The 18,092-nt window shown below is 55.1% G+C and overlaps 1 protein-coding gene across 2 annotated transcripts in view; it reads left to right on the forward strand.

Moving 5' to 3' along the window:
• Nucleotides 1-18,092, forward strand: part of SSBP3 (single stranded DNA binding protein 3) — a 163,461-nt gene that overhangs the window by 116,935 nt on the left and 28,434 nt on the right. The window lies entirely within an intron of this gene.

An 18,092-nucleotide genomic window follows, 5' to 3' on the forward strand; every position in this document is an offset into this window, starting at 1 on the left:
GGCCCCTTAGAAAGCAACACAGAGGACTTCCTGCCTCAGGCCTCTGACTGTCAGGCTGCGAGGCTCCACTTGGGGTCAGAAGGTTTGGCCATCTTCACATTAGGTCCCATCTGTTTGCTCTTCCTTATTCGGTGTTGGGGTTTCCGAGGTGGACGGTGCCCGTGGTCCTGTGGCATGAGATGTGTTTGGTAGCAAGCTGAGGGCTGACGGGGTGATGGTTTGGGACCTGACCTAACCACACCTCTCTATTGGGGAATATTGTGGGGTTCTATGGGTCATGGGAGACCGTAGCAAGGACATTCTAATTCTTTGTGTTCCTTACAAAAAGACCGCCTCAATCTTGGCATCCCCAGCACCTGGTGTGCACTGGGGACCCAAGAAATGTTTGAACTGAGTTTGTGTTGCTCGTGTTACTAGGAGTGGAGCCCAACCGGCCCCCAAGCTCTAGGTCCAGCATTCTGACCAGGCTAGGCGGGTCTAGGGGTGGTGGTGTGGAGAGTGGGGAAGAACTTGGAGTTCTGGAGCCTGAGGACACGTGTTCTAGCCCCCTGCTTGTCCATGTACTTGCTGAGTGACCTTGGGCAAGTTGCTCCCCATCTCTGGGCCCCAGTTTCTTCAGCAGTAGACAAAGCAGGGTGGACCATATGGTCTCTGAGGGCCCTTCCCACTTGGATTTTCTGCTTTGGATCTAGATGGATTTTATATAATCAAGCAGTGGCATTTTTTTTTCACGCAGCTGAAGTCAGTTGGGCTGCACATCTGGCAAAGTCAGCTTGGCTTTGGCCAGGCCTACTGGTCTGGGTGGGTCCCCAGCTCCTTGGCCCTAAGGTGGTTTGAAGGGAGGCGCCGTCCAATGAGGATTTCTAGGTCCAGAGCTAGAGAACTGCAGGAGGGCAGGGGGTCACGGAGAAGGGAGCATTGGGTACAGGCTGTTTTTGTTCTTGTTTTGTTTTAAATTCCAATAATTGTTTTCAGTTATGAAGTGTTTTTAGACATGCAGCCTGCTTTCATTCTGATCACAGCGTTTCTGCAGAGGAGGCATGGCTGATTGGGAAAGTGAGACTCAGAAAGGTGAATGACCTGCCCAAAGTTATCAACCGAGGGCTGGAATCAGAGCCTAAACCCAGCTTCCTGGTTCCTGATCCTCGTGTTCTTCCACAGCAGTCAGGGTCCTAATGTAGACACATGTCTGATTGTCTAGGAGAAGAAGAGAGAATAGAGAACAAGAGAAAAGGGGGGAAAAATAATGGAAGGAGAAGGAGAAACTCTAGCCATCTTCTCTTAAAAGTAGCCAGGGCTTCTCTGGTGGCGCAGTGGTTGAGAATCTGCCTGCCAATGCAGGGGACACGGGTTCGAGCCCTGGTCTGGGAAGATCCCACATGCCGCGGAGCAGCTAGGCCCGTGAGCCACAACTACTGAGCCTGTGCGTCTGGAGCCTGTGCTCTGCAACAAGAGAGGCCGCGATAGTGAGAGGCCCGCGCACCGCGCTGCAGAGTGGCCCCCGCTTGCCACAACTAGAGAAAGCCCTCACACAGAAACGAAGACCCAACACAGCCAAAAATAAATAAATAAATAAATAAATAATTTAAAAAAAAAAAGTAGCCAATGTTTCCATTCAAATGCCAGCAGAAGTCATAGGTCTACAGCCTGTGCCTTCTCTGGAAAAGACAGCCCTGGGGGACCCAGCTCCCTTTGCCAAGCTCAGCCCGTCCTGCTCTGAACATGCCCAGATACTTTCCACCACGGTGGGGGACATGTAGGGCTTGACATGTCCCCCGTTCCAGTGAGTCTTCATTTCTGCTGGCCCAGCCCACCCACCTTTGAAGGAGGTTGAGGTCTGCCCCAGAGAACCCCTCCCCATCAGTTACAGGGGGGAGAGAGAAGAAGAAACAAATGATGTGTATAGCCCAGGAAGCAGAGAAATGATCCAGAAATAAGAGGGAGAGAGGTACACATGACCTTGGTCCTTTGCTATTGAGATTATAGGATACACTTCTCTGCTTATCTCCCACTGGAGTAGCTGGGGTTTCTCTGGGAGAGAAGCAGCCTCAGGAGGGCTCTGATGACTGACTTGAAGTATCTGAAGTTCTGCCATGTATAAGATATTCAGCCCTGCCTCTGTGACGTCAGCCCGTAGATCGCAGATCCTTCTGAGAAAAAGAGAGGGAGACCACTTGAAGTCTTTGTAGGGAAGACATTTCTACCACCTGCTAATTTAACGATGAAGTCGTGAGCTCCTTGACACTGGTGGTAACCAAGCAGAGACTAGATGCCCAGCAGAGAGCCTTGAGGACTGTGAGCCTTGGGGTGGGGTGATGTGTTTCCAGGGAAGATCAAAGCCCAGCAAATGAGAACATGCTGGCAGCAGCAGCTCGGGCAGTTCGCAAGAGCTGGGCCGTTTCCTGCCTTCCTGTCCAGCGGGAAGCAGGCAGCAGCAGAGTGAGCTGACATTCTTCCTGCCAGAAAGCTGCTGCAACAGGAAGGACTACTCTGTGCTGATGAGGGCAAGTCTGGGACTAGGGGAGACTTGGGAAGAATTAAACCACCTTGTTTTTGTGGCTTTCAAAGCCTGCTACTAGGGAGGACTTGAGGGGTGAGGGCCCAGATCCCCGCTGGACAGCTGGTGAATCTGAGGCTAGAACCATGTGAGGCCTGGCCCGGGCTTGTTGTTAACTCATCGGCCAGACAAGGTCTCTAAGGGCTCAGCGACCTCCCAGCCACCCAGCCGTGCTGAGCACTGCAGACTAAGGAGGCAGCCAGGGAACCTGCCCTCAGTGGCTCACACAGACTGTCTGGTGAAGGAGGCAGGGGTGATTACACGGAGGGGCCATTGTGCCTGGGCGTGGATGTGAAAGGGCAGGTTTGGGATGGCAGGAGGTCTGGACAGACACACGAAGGACTTGAACTTAAAGACAGAGGGGAGCCGTGGAAGGTCCCTAAGAAGGGGAGTGACATGGTCCCAGGAAGAGCACCAGTGGCCTGGAGGGGCTGGGCTTATGGCAGGCTGGCCAGCGTGGAGGTGTGAAGCCCAGGCTGTGGTCCCCATGGGAGGTGGCCAGGCCTGAGCTGGAGTGATGACTGAGTGAGGTGGCTGGTGCCCCCTGCCCCCGACGGGTGACCCCCGTGCTGGATGTTTTAGCTGGGGCGGGGGGCGCGGGGAGCAGGGCCAGGAGGAGGCCTGCTTTGGACTGAGGCGCGGGGTGAGGCCAGAGCAGGAGGCAGGTGTGGGGCTGAGAGTCAGCCTCTTGCCGAGTCTCCGGTACCTCCTACCCTGTTGGAGCCTTCCCTCTGCAGGGGACGAGACCCCGTATGTGGTCTCGTGGCCTCCCAGGCTAGCCCTTCCTGGCCTCCCCAGCCGTGCTCCCAGGTCCTAAAGTGGAACTGGCCGAAGCCCTCTCATAGTTGCTGGTGGAACACCCTCCGGATCAGCGAAGGTGCCCCCTCTGTGATCTCATTTGCCTGTTAGGTAGGCCTGAGAGCTGCTAGCATTCCCACGGTCTGGATGAGGAAAGCGCGGCTCAAGTTGGCCAGAGTGCTGCTCAGGGAAGACAGGCCTGGGCGGGGTGGTGGGGTTCGGGGCTTCTTGATGAACTCCCTGTCTGCTGGGGAGCAGATTCCTCCCCTTTCTGGGCCGGTTCTCCGACCCCAGCCCCTTGCCCTGTCTGCTTCCCTGTGGGCAGAGGGGGTCTGATAGGTGCACCGGTCTGTGGGAGAGGACAGAGGAGCTGTGTCCGGGGTGAGCACGCCAGGTCCTCCGGGGGACAGAAGCACCCCCTCGTCCCCGCCCCTCGCCCTGCTGTCTGCCTCCAGACTGACAGAAGGCAGGGTCACCCCTGCTGAGAAGGATTAGAGCGGAGGCGGGGCGCTGCAAATGCTGGGCCCTGGGCCACGGCTGGAGGTGGGAGCGCTTGTTGTTCCCACCCCGAGCCCCCGCCTCTTCCAAGCTGACTTGCTGCCCGCAGCAGCGGAACCCCCCCCCACACCCCTCCCGTTACTGAGATGAAGCCAGGGGCAGTCTTTAAGCCTGAAGACCCCTGCCCTGGGAGTTGGACGCCTGCTTTGAGTCCAGCCCCGCTGCTGCTAAACTGCTGTGTGTCCTTGGGGGGCCACCCTCCCCTGTCTGGACCTTAGTTTGCTCATCACTCTAGTGAGGGGTGCCCAAGAGGCCTTTATGAACCCCTGCCACTCTGAAGCGTTGTGCACTGGGCTGTTCCTCCCTTCCCTGCCGTGGACCCACACGCAGACCTCGCCCCACGTTCACCCGGCCTGTGCGGAAAGGCCAGGGCAGGAGAGAGGGGGAAAAAAAGACTTTCTTTCTTGCCAACACTACCTCCACAAAGGTCAGTCTGTGCTCCCGCCCCGCCCGGCAACCAGCCTGGTGCCTAACGTCTGCCCAGCGGCAGATGACCGGCCAGGGCTCCTAGCAACCGTGGACAAAAGGTTACTCCTGACGTGCCAGGCTGCCTCGCCCCCTCGCCCTCCTTCCTAAAAAGGGGGAAAAAAAGTTGCCACCATGACCGGTGCTTGTGCCTGAGTGCACGCATGGGCATGTTTGTGTCTGCACACGCAGGCCGCCTCCCCCTCCCCAAAATGTGAACGCCACTTTCGCTGATGAAATGGAAAGTTGAACATAAATCAGTGTCTGCCACCCTGTTAGCTATGCATCAGCAGTCAGTGCCTGGGAGGTTTGCTCAGTAACAAAGCACCCGGCGGCTCCTCAGGCCTTGACCGCCCCCTGTCGTGGAGCCAGCCCCACACCTGGGAACGCGTGGGCTACAGCCGGCCCTGCTGCCTGCCCCTGCCGCCCGCCCCTGCTGCCCGCCCCTGCTGCCCCAGACCCGTCCTGGCTCCAATCCCTCTCCAGGGAGAGGCCGGGGAACGGCTCCGGAGGGACCCTCAGACGTGGGAGGCCCGGGGGCTGTGCTCAGCTGCTGCTCTTCCCGCCCCGGGCGACCCCAGGGGCCATGACCCCCACTCTGGGCCTCTTCTCTTGAGCTCTAAACCGACTCCCGAATCTCTGACTTTTATGGATCTGATGCCGGAGGATTGGCGTCAGCAGCGCCTTCACCTCTGGTTTGTTAAGAGCTTGGGCTGGTTTATCCTTCTCCCCTTTGGACCTGGGTTTCTCTTAGAATTGAATTTCTCCCCCTGTGCTGGAGAGCTGCTCTGCCATGGGTGCCTCCGTTCCCCCAGAAGGTTTCCCCACCTCTCATGGGTGGGGGGCAGGGGGTGGGGTAGACCCTCCTCGGCTCCTGCTCCCTTCTCTACAAATCATGCTGAGATGTTTTTTCCTTTTAAAAAAAAAAAGATCAAATTTCTCAGCCCTGTAGCAGAAGAGGTTTGAGGAAGGGAATTCCAGCGGAATCCTGGAATTAACACACCTTGGCATTACGTGGATTGAGATAGACCCCCTGAATAAGATCGTGCTGCCCTGAAAGGAAAGTGCCCTTTGAGGAGCCTGGGCTGGGCCCAGGGCCTTGGGCCCAGACCGGGTGGTCAGAGGGCTTTCTCTCATCTTGCTGAGGTGCTCTTCTAAGAGCTGGGGACATAGCAGGAGACCCATAGTGTGGATTTTGGGTTCATGTCCTGTTTCTGCCTAGATTAACTCCCCAGCTGACCTTTCCCTGAAAAGCTCCTTCCCTTAAACGAAGGCCTTGGAATCACTGAAGCCCCTGGCCTAGGTTCCAGGAAGCCCCATCTCTTGCTAAGACCAAAAGGGTGGGATTAGACTTTTTAAGAGCACGGGTGGGGCCATGGCTTTCATGAAGTGTCAGTTCCGTGCTGGGCTCTCCAAGGGGCTCCCTGACCCTGGGGACACCACTTCAGCTGTGTCTGCAGTGGAGGGGAGCAGAGGGCGCCCAGCTGCAGGAGAGGCCTGGCCAAAGAGGGTTGTCGATGCTCAGTGGCTGTGAGCAGGGGCTTTGGAGCAAGACAGCCCACTGCCACTCCTGGTGATGTGTTCTGGGCGGGTTATCCGAGCTCTCTACGCACTGATCTCCTCGGCTGTGCTGGGAAGCAGTCATTCAGCACATTGCAGTGCTTCCTTTTCAGAGCGCTGGTGAGGATGGCCTGTACACACACACGTATACTCGTGTTCAGTGATGGTTTATTGCTGCCGTGGAAACGTGACCCAGTGTTGACCAATGGTCAGAAGCCCAGCGGCTGGGCCCCTGGAGCTCCCACTTGCCTGTTAGCTCATCTGCCCCCTGTGTGTCCCATCCCTCCCTCACCCTCTCTAAATGTGCTTCCTGACAGCCCTGGGGTCATGCAGCCTGGGTTGGCACATTGGTTGCCTTGGGAAAGTCCATTAAGCTCTCTGAACCTCAGCTGCTTCACCTGACAGTTTGGGGTGAAGATACCCCCTGCCTCTTGGGGCAGATATGAGGACACCACGAAATGATGCCTGTGAAGCCCTGCCTGGCGCGGGTAAACACTCTGGGTCCTGTGTTGTGGACACGAGCAGGGGTGTCCTGGGTTGTTCTTTTCTGCGAGCTAGAGGCCAGGATGGAGGTAGGTCTTCAGCTCAACCAAGAGCAAGGGTCGCCGTGAGTTTTCTCCTTTTTCCATAAGGAATCTCGGGCTCAGTACAGCCTTGGTGGCAGTGCAAGTGTGGGAGAGGTTCGGGGTATTCTCGAGATTGATTGGCTTTTTAGTGCTTAACCCTTCGGTTAGACTGACGCTTTTGGCACCTGCTAAGCACCGGGTCTTATTTGGCCCTCTGATGTGTCACCTTACTTAACCCTGCCCACGTGGCTGTCCCCTTGGGCCCTGCCACCTTGACTCCTTGTCCCTTGTCCACCGACAGGAGCTGACAGGGGAGGTGGAAGCAGGGAAGCAGGTTGTATGTCCAAAAGCCTCTGACTCTGTTGCTGCCAAGCTCATCAGGGTGAGCTTGCTATTGTGAGTTACTGTCAGCTCTCCCACCAGGGGGCTGGGTCTTCGCTTCTAGTGTTGTCCCTCGGTATCCACGGGGGGATTGGTTCCAGTACCCCTCACCGATACCAAAGTCTGTGGGTGCTCGAGTCCCTTATATCAAATGGCCAAGTGCAGTCTGCCTCCCTATCTTTGGGTTCTGCCTCCATGGATATGGAGGGCTGACTGTACTCCTGAGTTCTGTCACTAGTGACTCACCTGGGCATCACTGGAGTTTCAGTTTCCCCACCTGTGAAACAGGAATAGCTCTACCTGCTTCACCAGCTCTGAGTTTGGGAATGTGTTCAGAATGAAAGGCAGATCAGGTGTCTGCACAAGGGCTCCTTCCCAGGGGCCGGTTTCTGGGCATCCGTTCCTTCCGCGCACATCCAGGAGGGACAGCACTCCGCCTGGCCCTGCTGGGCTCCCAGGGCTGGGAGGCAAGGCAGTCCCTGGCTCCAGCTGTTCCTGGTCCACGTGGCAGACTCCAGCCTGGGCTCACTGCAGGTCAGTGGAGTGGCTCATCCCCTCCGTCAAGTGGTCTTCTTCTTGTCAGTGGTGTCCCTTCGTTAAAAGAATAAAGTCCAGGCTCTTTTTAAGGCATCCAGACCTCTTTGTGATCTAGCCCCTGCTACCCTCACCCCGTTGTTGAACCAGCTCTTGGTCCCTGGGACAAGGGCCAGAGCTTTTGCTCTCAGACCCAGCCCTGCCCCGCCCAGCACGTCTGCAGGGCCTCTTCTGCAGATTGCAGAATTCTCCCCTCCCCTTCTTGAAGCCTCTTCAGTCTCGGGTCATTTTTATTCAAGAAGACTTTGACAAAGTCTTGTCCCATCCTTGCTTCGAGGTAAAAAAAATGTACACCCAAAATGTGAATCTGATTAAGTGCCTCTTCCTCAGATTAATTATAATATCTGACCCCGAGAGACTTATTCTGGAGTTATGGAAAGGGTCTAAGAGTTTGGAGACTTGCAGTCTGTTCTGGGGCAGTGCCTTTACCTTTCTGGGCCTCAGTCTGCCCATCAGAAAAATGTAACATTAGAAGGAGTAGACATGGGAGGTGCAGTGGTAAACAGAAGAAACCCAGGCCCTGTCCTCTGGGGGCATCAAGGGCTTTGGGGGCAGAAGAAGTAATGGAGCACTTCAAGGGCCAGATGGCTTTTGTGGAGTTGGCTGAAGAGCACCCCACATCAGGTGGGGTTGGTGAGGGCCATGAGTCCAGCCTGAGACTAGCTCAGATTCGGACGGGTTACATGTTAGTGGGCAAGGGGGCAGCTCCCTGGGAGTGGGGTAATAGGAAGGTTTAGTCAGGGAAAGAGGGGCTTCCTGAAGGATTCCTTGGGGCGGGGAGGATCTGAGCACAGCTCTGTGTATCGGCAGCTGCCCTGTGGTGAGGGCTGGTCCCCAGCACGGGACTAAGTACTGGACGCTTGGTATCTGTGGCTCTCTGTGGGGAGGTGGGGTGGCCTGTTTTACAGGCGAGGTTAGGGAGTTTGGGAGGGGACTGCAGACGTGCCCCTGGCCCATGAATCTGGAGCTCTTCCACATGGCTGCCCCTCGTGTTGCCACTGAGAGGTTCTCCAGGTTTCATAGCCCACTGCCTGGGTGACAGTGGGCGGGCTTCCTCAGCCCGTCTCTCCCTGGTGTCCTGGTTCTTTCCCTCAACCCATCCTGTTGCTTCTCCTTAGCCGAGGAAGGAAGACGAGATCTTGGGCCATTCCCCAAGCTTCTCAGGGGAGAAGAGGCACGAGAAACCACCCAGTCATCCTGGAAGCCACAAAACTAAAGGGGGAACCTTAGCCAACTTTCCTCTTTCCTTCTCAGCCCTCTTCTGCCCAGTGGACAGTTGGGGTTGAATTCTGGCATCTGGATTTATAGCTTCCACAGCCTTGGTCTCCCTGCCCTAGTTGGTATGACGAATCTGTACCTTTTGGATCGCCTGTCTGGACATAAGGGGGTAGGGCAGGAAGGCTGTGTGCACGCATGTGCCCGGAGAGCTTAAAGTAGAGCAAGAATTCTCTGGGCGGACGAGGCAGTGCCTTTTTAACATGCACCTCGCCTTCACTGTGCTGCCGTGATTAACAGTGGAGCCTGAGTGTTGGCGAGAGGTGGCGTGGAGGCTGGCGGGCAGGAGCTGGATGCATCTTTGCAGCCCTGTCCACTTTCAGAGCAAAAGGCAGTCTTTTGTTGGGTGGGGGGGAGATTTGGTTCTCTTGGCAAGGTAGGCGTGTCCTCCCTGTGTTCTGCAGGATTGGCATGGTTCTGGATCCTGGGTGTGTCTCTGCCTCTCCCACTTACCCACAGAGCCGGTCTCTACTGCAACCAGTAGACGTCTGGGAGGAGAGAGTGTGCTATCCTGATGTTGGCCGGAAACCCACATGGCTGGGACTGGGTCTTGGAAACCCTCGCCAGCATTAAAGAGGGCTGGCTGTTCAGGGCTGGAGTGTGGCTTAGTGGGGAAGCAGGTAAACACTCCATGTGTAGTTAGCAAGAGATGGGAATTAACACCCCAGTTGTGAACTCACTGTTTTCCAGTGGCCACAGGTCTTTATTTCTAACTCGGGGAAGGGCACAGAAACATCTTTGGAAAGGAATGGAATGGATGTGTGCTTCCCAAGACATAGGTCTGATCACCACTCCCTTGCACGAGCTCCCAAAGGTAAATGACCCCACTCCTCAGCCTGAAGGTCCTAGCCCCAGGGTCACCATCTTGTGCATGAGGCCCCACCCCAGCACCACGCCCACTCATGCCTCTGCCACACAGATGCCGATCTCAGCCCAGAAGCCCCTTTCATTTCTGCTCTGCCAGAGGACGCCTGTTCATCCTTCCACGCCCTGCCTACGCAATGTGATGGTTCTGTAATCGCACACCTGGTACCTGCCTCTGTTGGAATGCTGCTCTGGTCACAGTTACACCTTGCTCTCTCCACACTGCCTGGGACTCTTTCAGGGAAGGCCAGAGTACTGCTTATTTTTGTGTCTCCAGCGCTTAGCGCACACTCAGCCCAGGGTGCTGGGACCCAGTGGCTGGGTGCACTGCCAGGTGGACGTGGGTTCTGCCCATAAGTTCCGCGTATTAATGCTTTTTCCTGTGTCCCTGGAAAGAGTGCTGAGTTCTGTGGACACAGGCACATACAGAGAATCTTCAGCAGGGAGGCCTCAAGGGTTTAGCAGCAGCGGCTGGAAGCAGAGTCGCCTCTCCTTGCCCCTCCCCCACCCCAAGCACAGCCTTTCAAGGTAGATAGAGCCCTTTCCTGAGATAACCCTAGAGAATTCTTCTGAATTCACTGCATAGGCGAGGGTCAAACAGCACGAACCTGCTGAAAGAATTCAGGGTTGGAATCAAGCCCCCAGAATGTTTTGTGCTGGCGAGTGAGGGAAGAGTGTGTCCCCCAGCATTGTGGCAAGAATGAACGCAGGGAAGATGGTGAGCAAGGAGATGCTCTGGGACCAAACAACTGGTCATGAATGCTGGTTATTGTGTTATAGTAATGAAAGATCATTTTGTTTAAGACCAATGGCCCAGAAAACCGGGGCTCAGAGATTGGTCACATGGCATGTTGGTGGGGGAACCAGAACTCAGGTTTGCTGACCCCGGATCCGGGCACTCATTCTGTTGTTGTCAGTGGGATAGATCCTGGCTCTGGTAAATAATGCTGTAATGTCGCTGGACTTCAGTGTTCTCCTTTGTAAAATGGGGTTAATTTTTGCTTCATTTATCTTATTAAAGAGATGTGAGGTTAAAATCAGAAAGTAGATCTAGCACTGTTTTGCTTTTCCTTGAGAATTTAAAGACTCCAATTTTTTCCCTCTTCAGTCTTGAAAACCATTACTAAGCTCAAGGGTCAGCAAACTTCTTCTGTGAAGGGCTGGATAGTAAGTATTTCAGGCTTTGTGGGCCATCTGATCTCTGTCACAACTGCTCAACTGTACTGATACAGCATGAAAGCAGTCTCAGACGGTACACAAATGAGCGTAGCTGTGTTCCAATAAAACTTTATTTACAAAAGCAGGTGACAGGCCAGATTTGGCCCTGAGCCATAGGTTGCCGACTTTTCCTGTAGCTCAGCCACAGTGGTGGCCGTGCTCTTGGGGTCCTCGCGTGGCTGCTGACCCCAGCCTCCACGCTGGGTGTGGTGCAGGGCACCAAGCCAGGACTTGGGACCAGTGAGCCCACGTCCCTGGGGCTTGGCTTTCCCGTCTGTGCGCGGGGCTGAGGCAGAGTCAGGGAGCAGCACTGGGGGGGCACTCTGGTTAGGTCTTGGACGCCGCCTGTACTTTATTTGCCATGTTTCCTCCCTTTGTTTTGAAAACCGTCGCCTGCTGATTCTGCGTCTCTGTCTCCATGGGACCTCTTGAGTAAAACATGATCTGAGTGCCTCCTGCGGGGTGTCCTGGCAGCCCGTCCCGGGAAGCCAGATTCACAAACGCACAGACCTCTCGCCCTCGCCACCTGCCCAGCACTGTCCTGGCTCCTCAGAGAGGCACGGGGAGGAGGGGAGGTCAGCCGGGGCCTTTGCTCAGCCGGAAATCAATGAGTCTTTCACTGATCCTTGCACAGAGTGGACCCCGGAGGCTCTGAGGATTCCTGAGGTTATGCAGAGGTGACTCCAAGGGAGACACGTCGTATACTGTCCTGCTCCTCTCACTGGCAACTTCCCCACCATCCCAGGAAGATGGGCTACCACCACTTGCCAGACCTACCCCCCTTACCTGGTGCCCACGGAGGGCTGTGATTGCTGTGGGCTCATCTCCCGGAGGCCGGCAGCCCCCTGACTGTGAGCTCTCAGGGCTGTGCTGCAGCCCGGCCATTGCTCCACGGTTGGGTGTGGCCCAGCTCAGCCCCCTCTAGCCTTGAGTTGGTAACTTCAGCTCTGTCTCCAGCCTCCACTGCCCACGTACACACATAAAGATGCCTCTTCCCCATAGGGGACAGATAGAAGCAGGATAGGAAGGCAACTGTCCGAGTCACTGCCAAGTTCGTTCCCATGGATCGAAATGAAGAAATAACTTTTTCTGAGATGAGCTGCATGTCAGAGGGAGGGGGTTTAAAGCCCTCCCTCCATCACCCCTCCAGGTGGTCAGCCTCCTGCCACAGGGAGGCTATGGGTGGAGGCACACCGTGTTGACAGATTTGGGATGTCGGTGGCACACGGGCACACCTTGGCCCTCTCCCCAGAATGGGCTTATGGCATTTCCTGTCAGCATTCGTGTCCAAGGAGCAAATTGGATTGTCTGTTGCATGCCTGTTGCCATGTGTATAATTAATGTAATTTTATATTCACTCAGTTACAGTGACACGCCCAACGGGCAGATTGCACAGGCCACCAGTAATGCGGGTCATCCGTCTCCCGCTGCCAGTTGATGAAACCCACCCCTGCATTCTTGCCACACCACTGGCCAGTATCCCCAGGAGTCGTGGGGTGGGGGGAACAGGGATGTGTGGAGCGTTTTGTTTCTTGGCAACCTAAAACTTCAAGTCCCCTTTCCCCAAAGGCCTTCTGACTAAAGGCAGATTTGGCCTTGATGGTAATGACGGGGTGTTCAGCTGTTCCCAGAGCACTGTCACAGCTTTTCTGCAAGGAGAGTGTCACCTGGATTCCTCGCTCCTTACAGAGGAGCAGCCCCACGCCCGGGGCTGTCAGGCAGGACTCCAGCCCCAGTGCCTTGGGCTCTGACAGCCGAGTTCTCCCCACTGGCCCACCTGTGCACCCAGAAAACCTGGGACTCAGTCTCATCTCTCTTTCTCTGAGAGTCCATGATGTCCAGGCAGGTTGAAGGCAGCTTTGGGGAGTATGGGGTGGCATTTGGCGAAGGAGCCGTGAGTTTTGGAAATACTAAACTTAGCACATAGCTTTTATTACCTTTCTCCTTAAAAAAAAAAAAAATTTAATACAGATTTTCTTTTTTATTTGGTTTTTAATTTTATGGTACTGTCCTCCCTCACTCCCGAGAGTCTTTAGCTCAGAAGACCAGCGTGGTCATTCCTGTTGTTACTAACGTTTCCTCCTGGTTCCTTGAACCCAAAAGCGTTAGATGTGCCCACCCAGGGGCTGGCTGACCGTGGCTGAGGGGTCCGCCTGCTGGCCATGCCTCACTGCTCTGCTCGGGCCCTGCCCTGGATGTCCACGTGGGGACTGTCACTGCCCTGGAGGAGCCCACGTGGCATCCACAAATAAGGCAGGATGTCCAAAGAGGACGCTGCACGTTTGGAGTGCACCTGGCTGGGTAGAATAGGCCAGGCTTCGCAAAGGAGGATGCGTGGGCTTTCAACAGGCTGAGGAGGGCGATCCCGCAGAGTAAGTCTAGCTCTCGCTTTCCCTGTAAATGGGCTGTGAGTGGCTCTGGAGCATCAGGCGTGGGGACTGTGGAAGCTTGGGGACCTATGCCTAGCACCGTCAGCTGTACCACCTCCCTGCAATACCTGTAGAATATCCCATTTTCCTTATGAGGAAACCGGACTCACAGCATGTCCTGGAGGAGCTGGGATGGATGCGAGGAAGCTTTCCCCATCGTGCACAAGCGCATCTCTCAAAGATAGCTTCGGGGGTGGGGGGGAGTGCATAGGTGGGTCCTGCTGACGGTTCTGAGGTGCTTTTCTGCAGAGACCTTGGATCTGTTGTACTCTGCTCCCCATCACGTCGATGATGGCAAAGGCACTTTCACTCAACTGTCAGCATCTAGGGTTTTGTGGAATGGTCCATAGCAGAGCCTCCCCGGGCCCTGCCTAAGTGGCTCTCGGAGGCTGCCACCCAGTGCCGAAGTGGCAGGAAAAAGAATAAGGAAGTGCGGGAGTTAACGTATTTCCGTAACGTCTGAGGGGAATGGCAAGTCCATTAACAGGGTCTGGGGCAGAACGAGGCCCAGACAGGAAGTGGGCAAGTCACCTTCCTTTTCCCAGATTCAGTGGCAGGGATTTTCCGAGTTGGGGTGTCCCCTCGGCACAGATCTCCTTGCCGTCACCCCATGGAGGCAGTACTGTACGATGGAAAGAGTTCTGACCCGCCAGGGGCCCCCAGTTCTCATCCCATCTCCCTGTTGGCCTCCATTCTGTGGCCTCCCTGGGCTTTGGTTTACCTGTCGCCTTCTCTTGTAACCCGTGGCAGTTTAAACCAACACTCCAGCCTGTTTGTCACTGTGTCCTCATCCTTCTCCCCAGCTAGCCTGGGAGCTTCCAGGGCCAAGACGAGTCCAGTGCACTTCTGTGACCCTCCCTCACCCCAGCATGGGCTGGCCAGACGCATGGGAGGTCAGCACCCAGGATATGTATGTGGGTGAGTGGCTGGATGCACCCACAAGTCCTTCAGCCTCTAGGAGCACTGCTCACGGGCTTGTAGAATGGTGGACCAGCTAGGCGGCCCAGGACTCTAGAATCAGCCTGGACCCACCACTTAATAGCTTTGTAATCCAAGACAAGTGGCTTCGACTTGCTGAGCCTCAGTTCCGTGGCTATAAAATGGAGCAATTAAGAGCCTTTCCAGTGAGGAGTTGAGATGACATGAGCTGATGCAAGTGAAGGCCATCTGTACTGTGTGGCAGGTGTGGCTTCATTATTATTACTGTAATTGTTCCCATTTCACTGATGAGAGAAGTGCAGTCAGTGGCAGAGTCAGGATTTGAACCCAGTTCTTTCCAAAGCCTGTTTCTTTGTCTGCATGGATGGGGACATGATATCATGAAGAGAGCGAGCCCTGGGCTGGAGTTAGGTGATGTGGCTCAGGTAGCTCAGCCGCCAGCTTCATCTCTGTGGCCTTGGACAAACCACACCTCTGTCCTGCGCCTCTCTTCCCCCCCCGATGAACGAAGAGCATTGGAAGAAGTGATGTTTCAGGGCCACCAACAAACAGGTGACTGCTGGGCAGGTGTGGTTCTCCCCAAGCTTCTGGTGGGACCCCCGGCCTGGTCCAGCCCTATATTCTGCTCACCTCAGATGTCTGTCCGTATCCATCTCTCTGGCATGTCAAGAGGGTTGATTGGGCAGCACCTAGGATGGAAAGCCTCCAAGGTCTGTGAGGGATGGTCTAAATGGAGCTGGATGCAGAGGGTCATCCTGGCCAAGCAGGCTTCCAGACGCACCTATTTTGGGTTCTTCTAAAGCTTTCAACAAGTAGAAGCCAGGAAGACCCCACTGGCGGTGTGAGGGCGGGTGGGAGGGGGGAGAGTTGTCCTGTGTGAGAGCACTCAGTATTATCAGCTTTAAGACTCCCGCCCTCTCTCACCTTCCACCTCCGTCCTCTCCACCTGCCTGCCAGATCTGTGCAGCATCTGGGGAAGAGAAAAGCCAACATCCCAACAAAGGTCAGAATCTTAAAACAAGTTCTTTTTTTTTTTTGGTCTGCCTCCTACATAGCCTTTTGCTCGAGTGGGTAACAAGTTGAAAAGACTAAAGGTCTGTTTTCTCTAAACCTACCTGTCAGTCTCTTGTTGAGAATGCAGACTAGAAAGAGGAGAACACGTTTTTGTGGTTTAATAAAGCACAGGGCAGCAGATGCCATACCTCCTCATGGAGATGGGCAACACGTCTGTCGTCATCTTTACACGAGCAAACATTTTCCCACTGTGGAGCCCCGTTCTCAGCTCCTGAGAACAAGCCAAGTGTGCAGGGCCCTCCCTGCGCCGTTGCATCCAGTCTCGGACAGAACCCGGACACAGATATAGTGACGGAGAGCTGTCAGGCTGAGTGGAGGTAGCAGAGATACAGAGGATGGAGATTTGGGAGGACGTGGGTGACCCATTGGCAAAGGTGGGCTTCTGGCTCCGTGGAATAAAAGCTTTCTGGCTGTGACATTCCCAGTAGTGCTGGGGGCCATGCTGGGAGGTATATAAGCAGAGCCTGGGCAGCCTGACTGGGCGTGGGAGAGGAGCTTCATGCCCTGGGAAGGTGAATGCTGAGCTGTATCTTCGCCTGTGTCCAGCCTGTGGTGGGCTTTTCTCTCTGGGTGACCGGCTGGCCTGGGCTAGGGTTCTCGTGTCCTCGGCACTCCAAACCCCAGCTCCAAGTCAGAGGAGAGACTTCAGAACCACTGCCCCCTCTCAGGGCTTATCAGCCTGCTCCCCCCGGCTCCCCCCAGGACAGGGAAGTTACTGGGCTAGGGCCTCACTGACCAGCCACACTCACGTACTACTACTCCTTGTCATTTGTCTTGAAGCAGCGGCATGGACGCCAAGTTGTTCCCTGTCCACTCATCAGGGCCCAGGCAGCAGGGTCCTGCAGAGAGCTTCTGGGGGAGGTGCAGAGGTGAAGCACACACGCCAGCCCTGCCCTCTGGACCTCCGGGGGCCCAGGCAGCCGGAATGCAGGGCCAAGGGGCAGCTTGGAACGACAAGACTCGGGTTTGAGTGCTGGCTTTTAGCAAGGACTGCTTTGACCGAGGCCCCTGTCTGTGGCTGGCTGAGGGGCTTTACTTACTTTTTCTCTGATCACTCAGCGAGTCAGCTGCTCCTGACCTCCCCTGGCTGCCGGGGTGCACAGGTGTGAGGGACCTGCCCGAGCCACACTGCTGGCCCTGAGGGTCACGATGTTACCAGGGAGAGCGGCGAAGGATTGGGAGGGAGGAGGCACTCCTTCCTGCCAAGAGCTGAGGACCTGACAGAAGGCCTTTGCCCCCTCTTGGAGACTGGACCTCACCCTTGAACCTTCCTCCTCCATTCTTTTCATTTTCCTTTTTTTGGGGGTTGGCTTCAAATTATCTTATTTTGTTTACATTGCACCCAAGTTTCACGGTACAAAAGACTTGCAGGTGCAAATATGTCCCGCCTTCATTAACTTCCCCTCCCTTTTTAATTTATGTGATTTCAATTTTCCTTCCCTGTACTGTTAATTAGGGGACCCTCTAATCAGTGCCATTATCACAGTGGTATTCATGTTTAGGAAAGCCGCTAAACAAATGCTTGCAAAATTGCTAAATGGCTAATTAATGTCTGTTAATTAAGAAAATTGCTCATGGTAACAAACCATGCCGTTGCTGGCAGCCGCTAGAAAGACACACACTTGTTGAAATTAGTAGCGTGGCAGGTAGGGGAACATCTGCTCCGCGGAGCTTTTGGGAAGTGAGCAGCCCCTCACTTGGCCGAGAAGCTCCAGGCCTGTCCTGGGCATGGCCCTCTCGCCTCTCTCTGCACACCTCTCTCTGTCTCCATGCCCGCCGGCCAGAGCCCACCCCTCCACCCGCTCCCAGCTCTGGGCTTTGCTTCCTGAGCCAGCAGCAGGCTGGGCAGCCTGGCTTCGAGGGAGGAGGCTGAGGAAGAAAACCCTGCCTGGGTCTCTCAAAGAGCCCTTCTCCCTCTTTTTCTTAATAAAACCACACTCATCCCCCACGCGTGTTTTGAATTTTTCTCAATTTCCAAGGGTAGCAGCACAGCCCCCAGTGCAGAGTGAATTAGGGTGTGCCCTCATCAGCAGGACCAGCCTCCCACTCCCAACGTCCCGAGTGGGCAGCAGGGCACTTTCCCGACTGGATTTTCATGCTTTTTGACTGTGACCCGCAGTAGAAAATATATTTGATGGAGTGACCTAGTACACACACACACACACACACACACACACACGTATATTTATAAACAGATTAATGAAAAGTATCTGCCTTGAAACACACAAGGCTGTCCAATATTTTCTATTCTTTTAAAAAAATTTTATTTATTTATTTATTTATTTTTGGCTGCGTTGGGTCTTCGTTGCTGCATGCTTTCTCTAGTTGCGGTGAGCGGGGGCTACTCTTCGTTGCGGTGCGCGGGGTGCTTCTCGTTGCGGTGGCTTCTCGTTGCGGAGCACGGGCTCTAGGTGCGCGGGCTTCAGTAGTTGTGGCTCGCGGGCTCAGTAGTTGTGGCTCGTGGGCTCTAGAGCGCAGGCTCAGTAGTTGTGGCACACGGGCTTAGTTGCTCTGCGGCATGTGGGATCTTCCCGGACCAGGGCTCGAACCTGTGTCCCCTGCATTGGCAGGCGGATTCTTAACCACTGCGCCACCAGGGAAGCCCTCTATTCTACTTTTTATTGTGTTCCACGTTTTTAAAAACAATGGCTGCAACCCACTGAATTGATTTCACCATCCACTAATGGGCTGCAGCCCACGGTTTGACCAACTCCATGGTTTAAGGGAATTCATCTGCCCATCTCTTCTGTGGGGAGTCGAGGCCAGCATAGCCCAGGGCTTCAGGGGTCAGCTTGGGATGGGGGTGGCTGGAAT

Source organism: Eubalaena glacialis, chromosome 3, assembly GCF_028564815.1.
Source record: "Eubalaena glacialis isolate mEubGla1 chromosome 3, mEubGla1.1.hap2.+ XY, whole genome shotgun sequence".
Classification (NCBI taxonomy): Eukaryota; Metazoa; Chordata; class Mammalia; order Artiodactyla; family Balaenidae; genus Eubalaena; species Eubalaena glacialis.